At 39.2% G+C, this 10,594-nt stretch overlaps 11 non-coding genes across 11 annotated transcripts; all 11 read left to right on the forward strand.

The window, feature by feature from the left end:
• Positions 1 to 18: 18 nt before the first annotated feature.
• On the forward strand, positions 19 to 137 carry LOC141317561 (5S ribosomal RNA). Its single transcript, XR_012351933.1, has one exon. It is a non-coding gene; the product is annotated as a 5S ribosomal RNA (ribosomal RNA).
• An 84-nt stretch (positions 138 to 221) lies between these two features.
• On the forward strand, positions 222 to 340 carry LOC141299990 (5S ribosomal RNA). Its single transcript, XR_012341896.1, has one exon. It is a non-coding gene; the product is annotated as a 5S ribosomal RNA (ribosomal RNA).
• Positions 341 to 1,093: 753 nt separating this feature from the next.
• LOC141299997 (5S ribosomal RNA) lies at positions 1,094 to 1,212 on the forward strand. Its single transcript, XR_012341897.1, has one exon. It is a non-coding gene; the product is annotated as a 5S ribosomal RNA (ribosomal RNA).
• Positions 1,213 to 1,296: 84 nt separating this feature from the next.
• On the forward strand, positions 1,297 to 1,415 carry LOC141300004 (5S ribosomal RNA). Its single transcript, XR_012341898.1, has one exon. It is a non-coding gene; the product is annotated as a 5S ribosomal RNA (ribosomal RNA).
• An 84-nt stretch (positions 1,416 to 1,499) lies between these two features.
• On the forward strand, positions 1,500 to 1,618 carry LOC141300011 (5S ribosomal RNA). Its single transcript, XR_012341899.1, has one exon. It is a non-coding gene; the product is annotated as a 5S ribosomal RNA (ribosomal RNA).
• A 7,022-nt stretch (positions 1,619 to 8,640) lies between these two features.
• Positions 8,641 to 8,759, forward strand: LOC141300016 (5S ribosomal RNA). The gene has a single exon (XR_012341900.1). It is a non-coding gene; the product is annotated as a 5S ribosomal RNA (ribosomal RNA).
• Positions 8,760 to 8,843: 84 nt separating this feature from the next.
• On the forward strand, positions 8,844 to 8,962 carry LOC141317562 (5S ribosomal RNA). The gene has a single exon (XR_012351934.1). It is a non-coding gene; the product is annotated as a 5S ribosomal RNA (ribosomal RNA).
• Positions 8,963 to 9,046: 84 nt separating this feature from the next.
• Positions 9,047 to 9,165, forward strand: LOC141300022 (5S ribosomal RNA). Its single transcript, XR_012341901.1, has one exon. It is a non-coding gene; the product is annotated as a 5S ribosomal RNA (ribosomal RNA).
• Positions 9,166 to 9,917: 752 nt separating this feature from the next.
• On the forward strand, positions 9,918 to 10,036 carry LOC141300032 (5S ribosomal RNA). Its single transcript, XR_012341906.1, has one exon. It is a non-coding gene; the product is annotated as a 5S ribosomal RNA (ribosomal RNA).
• Positions 10,037 to 10,120: 84 nt separating this feature from the next.
• On the forward strand, positions 10,121 to 10,239 carry LOC141317563 (5S ribosomal RNA). Its single transcript, XR_012351935.1, has one exon. It is a non-coding gene; the product is annotated as a 5S ribosomal RNA (ribosomal RNA).
• Positions 10,240 to 10,323: 84 nt separating this feature from the next.
• LOC141300042 (5S ribosomal RNA) lies at positions 10,324 to 10,442 on the forward strand. The gene has a single exon (XR_012341908.1). It is a non-coding gene; the product is annotated as a 5S ribosomal RNA (ribosomal RNA).
• The last annotated feature ends 152 nt before the right edge of the window (positions 10,443 to 10,594 follow it).

The following is a 10,594-nucleotide window of genomic DNA, read 5'->3' on the forward strand; positions in this document are numbered from 1 at the left end:
CTTTTTGGAGCAGCCCTCGCTTACGGCCATACCGCGCTGAGAGCGCCCGATCTCGTCTGATCTCGGAAGCTAAGCAGCGTCGGACCTGCTTAGTACTTGGATGGGAGACCGCCTGGGAATACCAGGTGCTGTAAGCTTTTGCCTTTTCTTCACTATTTATATAATATGCTGGCTTTTACGGAGGCTGATCTTTAAATAGCCCACTTTTTGGAGCAGCCCTCGCTTACGGCCATACCGCGCTGAGAGCGCCCGATCTCGTCTGATCTCGGAAGCTAAGCAGCGTCGGGCCTGCTTAGTACTTGGATGGGAGACCGCCTGGGAATACCAGGTGCTGTAAGCTTTTGCCTTTTCTTCACTATTTATATAATATGCTGGCTTTTAGAAAGACGTGTTTTACCGCTCTATTTATTACAATCATTTAAATGTATTATAGAGTTTTAAGTGTTTTACATGTTTTTTAGGCCATTTTATTACTCTTAACATTTTAAGTGAGTGTGTGTCTTTAAAAAATGGATGGTTGGCCTGCCATGTGACTAGACACATGACAGGAAGCAGGAAGTACAACTGTATAAGAGAGCAGCATGACAAACAAAGGACAGTCACCAAACTGTTGGATTGAGGAGTTGCTAATTTTAGAGCTCACCTTTCCATTCACCACCTGCAAACTTTGGATTACACTTTCTGTGGATTGTATATACACCGGTGGACACTCACATTGGACTTATCAACACACTGGGATTCTTGGACTGTTTTTAGGGTATGGACAAATGAACTGTATTCTTTTAACAGCGTTTACCTCGTTTTATCGTGTTGTTTTAAAGTCTTTTATGTGAACCTTGTAAATAAACCAAATCTATTTAAACCAATCTTCTTTTATGTCTCATTCTTTTAACCACTAGTCATCTCTCACAGTTAAATCTGACCCCATTTTAGTCTTGTAACTCGGCTGATAAGGCCGATTGTTACACTTGGATGGGAGACCGCCTGGGAATACCAGGTGCTGTAAGCTTTTGCCTTTTCTTCACTATTTATATAATATGCTGGCTTTTACGGAGGCTGATCTTTAAATAGCCCACTTTTTGGAGCAGCCCTAGCTTACGGCCATACCGCGCTGAGAGCGCCCGATCTCGTCTGATCTCGGAAGCTAAGCAGCGTCGGGCCTGCTTAGTACTTGGATGGGAGACCGCCTGGGAATACCAGGTGCTGTAAGCTTTTGCCTTTTCTTCACTATTTATATAATATGCTGGCTTTTACGGAGGCTGATCTTTAAATAGCCCACTTTTTGGAGCAGCCCTCGCTTACGGCCATACCGCGCTGAGAGCGCCCGATCTCGTCTGATCTCGGAAGCTAAGCAGCGTCGGGCCTGCTTAGTACTTGGATGGGAGACCGCCTGGGAATACCAGGTGCTGTAAGCTTTTGCCTTTTCTTCACTATTTATATAATATGCTGGCTTTTACGGAGGCTGATCTTTAAATAGCCCACTTTTTGGAGCAGCCCTCGCTTACGGCCATACCGCGCTGAGAGCGCCCGATCTCGTCTGATCTCGGAAGCTAAGCAGCGTCGGGCCTGCTTAGTACTTGGATGGGAGACCGCCTGGGAATACCAGGTGCTGTAAGCTTTTGCCTTTTCTTCACTATTTATATAATATGCTGGCTTTTAGAAAGACGTGTTTTACCGCTCTATTTATTACAATCATTTAAATGTATTATAGAGTTTTAAGTGTTTTACATGTTTTTTAGGCCATTTTATTACTCTTAACATTTTAAGTGAGTGTGTGTCTTTAAAAAATGGATGGTTGGCCTGCCATGTGACTAGACACATGACAGGAAGCAGGAAGTACAACTGTATAAGAGAGCAGCATGACAAACAAAGGACAGTCACCAAACTGTTGGATTGAGGAGTTGCTAATTTTAGAGCTCACCTTTCCATTCACCACCTGCAAACTGTGGATTACACTTTCTGTGGATTGTATATACACCGGTGGACACTCACATTGGACTTATCAACACACTGGGATTCTTGGACTGTTTTTAGGGTATGGACAAATGAACTGTATTCTTTTAACAGCGTTTACCTCGTTTTATCGTGTTGTTTTAAAGTCTTTTATGTGAACCTTGTAAATAAACCAAATCTATTTAAACCAATCTTCTTTTATGTCTCATTCTTTTAACCACTAGTCATCTCTCACAGTTAAATCTGATCCCATTTTAGTCTTGTAACTCGGCTGATAAGGCCGATTGTTACACTTGGATGGGAGACCGCCTGGGAATACCAGGTGCTGTAAGCTTTTGCCTTTTCTTCACTATTTATATAATATGCTGGCTTTTACGGAGGCTGATCTTTAAATAGCCCACTTTTTGGAGCAGCCCTCGCTTACGGCCATACCCCCACCTGAGGCGCTAGAGAGCAACAGGAAGTGGTTGGCAGCAGTTGGGAGAGGAAGGCTCTCCTCCATTTTGTGTTTAATTTTTGTTTGTTTTGTGAGTTGTAATACGTTAAGTTAGTTTTTTGTGTTTTTTGTCAACTTTTAAACCACCTAACAGCAGCATTCTTGCTGTCTGGAGGGTGGTTAGTTCCTTTTTTTTTTTTTTTTTTTTTTTTAATGGATGGATTAATTTCTATGAATATGGATTTGGCACGAGAGAAAAGGCAGCAAACAGAAAATGGACTGGATAAAAGACTACGAGAAAAGGATTACCCTAAAAAGGAGCAGAAACGGATTTACGCTAAAGAAGCAACCGTAGTGATTGATCTGACTGAAGTGCAGGATGGGAAAGCAGAGGACATTATTCAAGCACTGACAGACAAGATGGACGTGACGACTATACTTGCGGTAAGACCAAAAATGATGAGAGAATATGAAATAACATTGGAGAAAGAAGAAGATATTGAGAAACTAGCAGATGGATTGATGATAAAAGGAAAGACATGTGAAATTAAAAAGTTGAATAATAAAGAATTTGTTGTCTCTTTCATGCATCTGCCCGCTTACCTGGAGGACGACGTGGTTCTACAAAAGCTGGAGGGATGGGGGGTAACTCCCATCTCCCAGATCAAACGGAGATTTTATCCGGGCACCCGCATCGAGGATGGAACGAGATTTGTGAGAGTGCGATTCCCAAAAGAGGTGGCTTCTCTGCCCTATAGCACGAGAATGGAGACAGAAGAGGGGCCTCAGTATTTCAGGGTGATACACAGCCAGCAGGTGAGAACCTGTAGGCTGTGTATGAGCCCTGAACACCTGATGAAGGACTGCCCAGACTTCAAATGTTTCAAGTGCGAGGAGAGGGGCCACTTCGCACGGGACTGTAATGCAGTGAGGTGCCCGGACTGCAGGCTCGTACTAAATAAGTGCGAGTGCTGGTTCGGAGACCAGCAGGAGGATGACCAGGAGAGCGGGCAGATGCATGAGGGAGACAATGAAGAGGAGCCACGCGAGGACACGGGAGGAACACAAAGAGAGGGTATTGCAGGCACGGACATTGACGATGAAAGCGAAAGGACTGGAGTAATGCAGGACAACGACGAAACAGAGACACTGATGGAGACGACGGAGGATTTGCAAACAGAATTGGAAGAGTCAGAGGAGCAGGTCAACGAGGAAGGGAGAGTGGACAGAGACAGCGAAAACATTGATGATGGTGGCACCATGGGAATATCAAATAAAAGAAGAAGAAGAACTAAGGTAACACCAAATCTAGAGAAAGCCAAAAGGAAAGTTTTAAAACAAACATGTGAGGAGAAACAGGACAGTGGAGATACTGGAAAGGAAGGGGAGGCCATGAGCTGACAAAATGGGGACTTTATGGCTTTTAGTTTATTTTATGGTGTTGAAAATTGTGACTTTTAATGCTAGAGGACTAATGAATGGTTTTAAATTTGAAAAGATGAAGGAACTGTGTAAAAATGAGGATGTGATTTTATTGCAAGAGACAAACTGGAAAGAGAATCGTATGGAGGATTTTAAAAAAAGATGGGAAGGGGAATTACTCTTTAATAACGGAGAAGGAAAAATTGGAGGAGGAATGGCGATTTTAATAAGAAAAGACAGAGGTATCAAGACAAAGCATTTGTATAGTGATAAAAAAGGAAAATGTATGGTTGTAGAAATGGTGATGGAGGAAGAAAATTTTATTTTAGGGAACGTGCATGCTCCGAATGAAGAAAAAGAAAAGAAAATGTATTTTAATGTTTTAGCCGATGTAATTGAAAAATGGGGGAAGGTGGTGATTGCAGGGGATTTTAACACAGTTTTTAGCAAAATGGATATGGCAAACGGGATGGTTTTTAAAACGGATGGGGGCAGAAAAGAACTAAAGTCGTTGATGGAAGAGAAAAATATGATTGATGTGTGGAGGGAAAGAAACGAGAAAAAGAAGGAATTTTCAAGAAGACAGTTGGTGGGGAATTTTATGTGCCAAACCAGAATAGATTATTTCTTAAGTACTAGAAATCTGGAATGTTTTATTGACAGAATAGTTTATAAAGACACAACCTTAAGCGATCACAAAATGGTTTTAATGGTGATGGATTTTAAAAGAGAAACGAAGGGACCTGGAGTGTGGATCTTAAACACTGATGTTTTAAAAAATGAAAGTTTTAAAAAAGAGATTGAAAATATATTAGATGAGAGGAAAAAAGATCTGATGTATATGGAAGACAAAAGGCAATGGTGGGAAAACGTAAAGTATCAGATAAAGAAATATTCAATAAACTACTGTAATTTGTTACAAAAGGTTAAAAGAACTAAGGAGAAAGAAGTAAGGAGAACATTAAAAGAGGAGTTAAATAAAAATGAAGTAAATGTACAAAAAGTAATTCAATTTGAAAATACATTGGGAAAAATAGAAGAGGAGAAATGCAAAGGGGCGATGTTAAGAAGCAAAGCAAAATACATGGTGGAAGGAGAAAAATGTAACAGATTCTTTTTTAATCTTGAGAAAAGCAGGGGGAAAGCGGAAATAATTAAAGAACTTAAAAGTAAGGATGGGAAAGTGGTGTCAGATACAGAGAGGATTTTAAAAGAAGTGAAAACATATTATGAGGAATTGTTTAAGTCAGAGGGAGGAGATGAGGAAAAATGGAAGATTTTATTACAACAAATAGCAAGGAAAGTTGGTGAGGAGGATAAAAAGGATTGTGAAAGCGAAATAACAACAGAAGAAATTAAACAAGCCATAAATCAATTAAGAGTGAAGAAAAGCCCTGGAATAGATGGTATTGGAAGCGAGTTTTACAAAGTTTTTAAAGAAAAGGTAGTTGGGATTTTAAATGAAATTTATGAAGAAGTGTTCAAAAAAGAAAGAGTAAACCCAAAAATGGGGCTAGGATTAATGAAAATAATATACAAGAAAAAGGGAGACAAAAATGAACTGAAGAATTTTAGACCCATTACAATGTTAAACACTGATTTAAAAATTTTAGCAAAGGTCTTAGCGAATAGGTTAAAAAAAGTCATGCCAAATATAATAGAAACCAACCAAGCATATGGAGTAAAGGGGAGGGATATAGCAGACATTACAAGCAGCATAAGAGATATAGTGGGTTATATAAAAGAAAAAGAAAGGAGCGCATACATTATAAGTATGGACTTTGAAAAGGCGTTCGACAGAGTCGAACATGGGTTTTTATTTGCGATTTTAAAAGAATTTGGTTTTGGAGATAATTTTATAAAATGGATCTCAATTTTATACAGGGATATTTTAACAAAAGTAAAATGCAATGGATTTTTAACTCAACCTTTTAAAGTTTCAAGATCTATAAGACAAGGGTGTCCATTGTCAGCACAGTTGTACTCTTTGGTGGCAGAACCTTTAGGGCTTTTAATAAACAGAGAAAAAAGAATAAATGGAATAAAAATGGAAGAGGGAAAAGAGTTAACAAAAATATTTCAATACGCTGATGACACGACAGTTGTGGTTGAAAATATAGAAAGTGTTAAAAGAGTGATAGAGAAAACAACATTTTATTGTGAGGGTTCAGGTGCAAAAATAAATGAAGAAAAAACTGTATATATGAAGTTTGGAAGGGCCGAGATTTTAACGGGGCTTTTTAGGTTTAAGGAGGTTCAAGAAATGAAGATTTTAGGGGCAATATTAGCAAGGAATGAAAAGGAGGCAATTGACAATATGTGGGAAGAGACGGTAGGAGGGATGGAAAGAAGACTTATTTTTTGGAGAAACAGATCTTTAAATTTGAAAGGGAAAATTTTAATTGTAAATATGTTAATGTTATCCAAAATGTGGTACAATTTACATGTCATGCCATTGCCAGATTGGGTTTTGAAGAGAATAAAGAAAAGTGTTTTAGAATTTCTATGGGACAAAAAGCCTCCAAGAATTGCATATCTTACATTGATAGGGAAACCAGAAGAGGGAGGAATGGGGTTGGTCGACGTAGAGCAAAAAATGAAAAGCATGAGGGTAAAAGTGGTAAGGAAATATTTGGATGACACGAACAATGCAGAGTGGAAGAAAATAATGAGCTTCTATTTAAACAAATGTGGGAATTTTAATTTAGGGGAAGACATTTTATGGATGAAGCTGAAGAATTGGATGATGGAGGGGATCCCACAGTTTTATAAAGAGGTTTTAAATGCTTGGAGGCTTTTTTTAACAGAGGTGGATTTTAATCCAGAGGGGAGGGAAAGGATTTTAAATCAACCTCTGTTTTTAAATGGAAAAGTAAAGATACAAGAGCATGACCTCTATTTTAAGAAATGGTTGCAAGTGGGGATTGTGAAGGTAAGGGATGTTTTATGGGAATATAAAGAGGGATTTTTACCACTTCAAGTGATTATAGATGCGATGGAGGAGGGGAAGGAGGATTTTAATGTAATGTTTTTAAAAAGACAATACGAAGAGGTAAAAAAAGCAATCCCTGGAGAATGGCTGGATGATCTTAACAAGAGGGAAGAAAAGGAGAACAAAATGAATGTGTTTTTAAAATGTAAAGACAAGTTGGTGAATTTTAATTTGGGTACTGTTAAAATGTTTTATGGTTTTTTTATGAAAAGAATTTTTAAAAAACCTGTTGCCAATCAATTCTGGATAAGGCATTTTAACGAAATTGAAGAAAAAGATATCTGGAAGCATATGGCATGGAAATGGTTGGATGTAGATCTAGAATGTTTTGATTATTTTATTAGACAAAATGTGATTTTTACGGAAATGAGATTGTGTGCTATGCAGAAAGAAACAAATGCTCAATGCAAAGTTTGTAAAACAGAAGATGAGGGAATTTTACATTTGTTTTTATTCTGTAAGGAGTTGATCCCATTTTTTAACGAATTTAAGAAACTAATCAAAGATTTAAGAGGTAACGAAGAGGATTTTAATTGGAGTTGAATGTTTATGTTGGGAATAGCAGAGAATAAACCAAACAAGAAACTCATTAATTTGTTTTTAATTGTGGCAAAAAAAGCTATATGGAAAAGAAGGAATATAGCGAAAAACAGAGATTTTGTTTTAAACCTTTGGTTTCTTTTTAAATGGATGGCAGAAGATCATGTCAAAATGCTGTACAGTTATTTTAAATCAGAAAATATTATGGGAGATTTTTATGAAATTTTCACAAAAGATGTCATATGTATTTTAAAAAATATGCACTTTTACATGCCAGGGGAAGATGAACTTTTGTTGGTTTAGCTTTTAGGCTTTTATTTGTTGTTATGATTGGGTTAAAAAGATGCTTGTGTCATGTAATATTTACGAATGTTTCCCCAGCAACAATGCTAAATACTCGGAAATTGGTGATAACGGTTTTGTAAAAAAAAAAAAAAAAAAAAAAAAAGAGCGCCCGATCTCGTCTGATCTCGGAAGCTAAGCAGCGTCGGGCCTGCTTAGTACTTGGATGGGAGACCGCCTGGGAATACCAGTTGCTGTAAGCTTTTGCCTTTTCTTCACTATTTATATAATATGCTGGCTTTTAGAAAGACGTGTTTTACCGCTCTATTTATTACAATCATTTAAATGTATTATAGAGTTTTAAGTGTTTTACATGTTTTTTAGGCCATTTTATTACTCTTAACATTTTAAGTGAGTGTGTGTCTTTAAAAATGGATGGTTGGCCTGCCATGTGACTAGACACATGACAGGAAGCAGGAAGTACAACTGTATAAGAGAGCAGCATGACAAACAAAGGACAGTCACCAAACTGTTGGATTGAGGAGTTGCTAATTTTAGAGCTCACCTTTCCATTCACCACCTGCAAACTTTGGATTACACTTTCTGTGGATTGTATATACACCGGTGGACACTCACATTGGACTTATCAACACACTGGGATTCTTGGACTGTTTTTAGGGTATGGACAAATGAACTGTATTCTTTTAACAGCGTTTACCTCGTTTTATCGTGTTGTTTTAAAGTCTTTTATGTGAACCTTGTAAATAAACCAAATCTATTTAAACCAATCTTCTTTTATGTCTCATTCTTTTAACCACTAGTCATCTCTCACAGTTAAATCTGACCCCATTTTAGTCTTGTAACTCGGCTGATAAGGCCGATTGTTACACTTGGATGGGAGACCGCCTGGGAATACCAGGTGCTGTAAGCTTTTGCCTTTTCTTCACTATTTATATAATATGCTGGCTTTTACGGAGGCTGATCTTTAAATAGCCCACTTTTTGGAGCAGCCCTAGCTTACGGCCATACCGCGCTGAGAGCGCCCGATCTCGTCTGATCTCGGAAGCTAAGCAGCGTCGGGCCTGCTTAGTACTTGGATGGGAGACCGCCTGGGAATACCAGGTGCTGTAAGCTTTTGCCTTTTCTTCACTATTTATATAATATGCTGGCTTTTACGGAGGCTGATCTTTAAATAGCCCACTTTTTGGAGCAGCCCTCGCTTACGGCCATACCGCGCTGAGAGCGCCCGATCTCGTCTGATCTCGGAAGCTAAGCAGCGTCGGACCTGCTTAGTACTTGGATGGGAGACCGCCTGGGAATACCAGGTGCTGTAAGCTTTTGCCTTTTCTTCACTATTTATATAATATGCTGGCTTTTACGGAGGCTGATCTTTAAATAGCCCACTTTTTGGAGCAGCCCTCGCTTACGGCCATACCGCGCTGAGAGCGCCCGATCTCGTCTGATCTCGGAAGCTAAGCAGCGTCGGGCCTGCTTAGTACTTGGATGGGAGACCGCCTGGGAATACCAGGTGCTGTAAGCTTTTGCCTTTTCTTCACTATTTATATAATATGCTGGCTTTTAGAAAGACGTGTTTTACCGCTCTATTTATTACAATCATTTAAATGTATTATAGAGTTTTAAGTGTTTTACATGTTTTTTAGGCCATTTTATTACTCTTAACATTTTAAGTGAGTGTGTGTCTTTAAAAATGGATGGTTGGCCTGCCATGTGACTAGACACATGACAGGAAGCAGGAAGTACAACTGTATAAGAGAGCAGCATGACAAACAAAGGACAGTCACCAAACTGTTGGATTGAGGAGTTGCTAATTTTAGAGCTCACCTTTCCATTCACCACCTGCAAACTTTGGATTACACTTTCTGTGGATTGTATATACACCGGTGGACACTCACATTGGACTTATCAACACACTGGGATTCTTGGACTGTTTTTAGGGTATGGACAAATGAACTGTATTCTTTTAACAGCGTTTACCTCGTTTTATCGTGTTGTTTTAAAGTCTTTTATGTGAACCTTGTAAATAAACCAAATCTATTTAAACCAATCTTCTTTTATGTCTCATTCTTTTAACCACTAGTCATCTCTCACAGTTAAATCTGACCCCATTTTAGTCTTGTAACTCGGCTGATAAGGCCGATTGTTACACTTGGATGGGAGACCGCCTGGGAATACCAGGTGCTGTAAGCTTTTGCCTTTTCTTCACTATTTATATAATATGCTGGCTTTTACGGAGGCTGATCTTTAAATAGCCCACTTTTTGGAGCAGCCCTAGCTTACGGCCATACCGCGCTGAGAGCGCCCGATCTCGTCTGATCTCGGAAGCTAAGCAGCGTCGGGCCTGCTTAGTACTTGGATGGGAGACCGCCTGGGAATACCAGGTGCTGTAAGCTTTTGCCTTTTCTTCACTATTTATATAATATGCTGGCTTTTACGGAGGCTGATCTTTAAATAGCCCACTTTTTGGAGCAGCCCTCGCTTACGGCCATACCGCGCTGAGAGCGCCCGATCTCGTCTGATCTCGGAAGCTAAGCAGCGTCGGACCTGCTTAGTACTTGGATGGGAGACCGCCTGGGAATACCAGGTGCTGTAAGCTTTTGCCTTTTCTTCACTATTTATATAATATGCTGGCTTTTACGGAGGCTGATCTTTAAATAGCCCACTTTTTGGAGCAGCCCTCGCTTACGGCCATACCGCGCTGAGAGCGCCCGATCTCGTCTGATCTCGGAAGCTAAGCAGCGTCGGGCCTGCTTAGTACTTGGATGGGAGACCGCCTGGGAATACCAGGTGCTGTAAGCTTTTGCCTTTTCTTCACTATTTATATAATATGCTGGCTTTTAGAAAGACGTGTTTTACCGCTCTATTTATTACAATCATTTAAATGTATTATAGAGTTTTAAGTGTTTTACATGTTTTTTAGGCCATTTTATTACTCTTAACATTTTAAGTGA

Source organism: Garra rufa, chromosome 1, assembly GCF_049309525.1.
Source record: "Garra rufa chromosome 1, GarRuf1.0, whole genome shotgun sequence".
In the NCBI taxonomy this organism is placed as follows: domain Eukaryota; kingdom Metazoa; phylum Chordata; class Actinopteri; order Cypriniformes; family Cyprinidae; genus Garra; species Garra rufa.